The following is a 1,105-nucleotide window of genomic DNA, read 5'->3' on the forward strand; positions in this document are numbered from 1 at the left end:
GGAGCTGGCAAAATAAGCCTAGAGAACAAACTTGAAAGTAAGACAGTCTTACAGCTCTGTGAATTGGTTCCTAAGGGAACGTGTACACGTGACAAAAGTACATGTGGAAACACAGGTAAATAGATAAATATTAGAAGGGAGCTTTGAAATTATAGTTTTGTTTGGGGGTGTAGAGTCATAAACGAAGTATCTGCGCTTATAATATAAGTTTTCATACAATTTTTTTAAAAAATCAGTACGGATATGTGTCTGTGCCAAACACTAAAGAAGGCCCCAAACTGTCCTATTAGTATGACTATAAGAGTAACTTCTTTCTGGCACTTCATATATAGAAATAGTAGCCGGGGGGATGGGGGGGCGGGGGGACCATGTGGCAAAGCTGCTTGGAAACTGCTTAGATCCTTTGCTCGGGGAAAGCCGTTCTTAAAGCAGCAGGCATCTCTTGGCATGGCTGTGAGCGAAAGCTGGGAGAGGAACAGATTGGAGGGTGGAACTTGAACAGGGTATTTAGGGGAGAGGAGCAGCAGGTAGAAAAGAAAAGAATAACATCTAGACTGTGCACTCTCATGCAGCCTGGAGCCCTGCAGGTGACAAGTTTAGGTATGGTTTACCTTGTGTTGGTAAAGGGACTGGTGACAGACTGGGGTGAAGAGAAGCCAAGCGCCAGGAAGGTCACTTAGAATATTTGTGTCATGGTTATTCACTTTCACTTTTTTTTTTTTTTTTTTTTAAGATCTGTGAGGATGGACACGGCTCATTGGCCAGACTTTGTGCCTAGCTGATGGATTTGTGTTTCTCATACCTGACTCCATCTAAGAAGGTTTATTTAGCCCCTTGAGGAAAAAGTATTTTTGCTCTTTCAGAGAGTCAAGGGAACCATTAGTTCTCTGAGAAATGAGAAGGTATTTGGATTTAGAAGGGGCACCAGGGGTTTCAGACATTGCAGAGGGTCGGGGAAGGAGTGAGTCCCCTGGGGGTGGGGGTGATCTTTGTCTCCCTCCCCTCCCCCCTCCTTGCTCCCCAGTAGAAATCAGCTACAAATCTCAGCTTGTTGGGAACAGATGGCCTTGGCTGACGAATAAGCCACCGCAGGCTGCTCCACCTG

The sequence above is a fragment of the Pteropus vampyrus genome, unplaced genomic scaffold, assembly GCF_000151845.1.
Source record: "Pteropus vampyrus isolate Shadow unplaced genomic scaffold, Pvam_2.0 Scaffold1590, whole genome shotgun sequence".
Taxonomy (NCBI): Eukaryota; Metazoa; Chordata; class Mammalia; order Chiroptera; family Pteropodidae; genus Pteropus; species Pteropus vampyrus.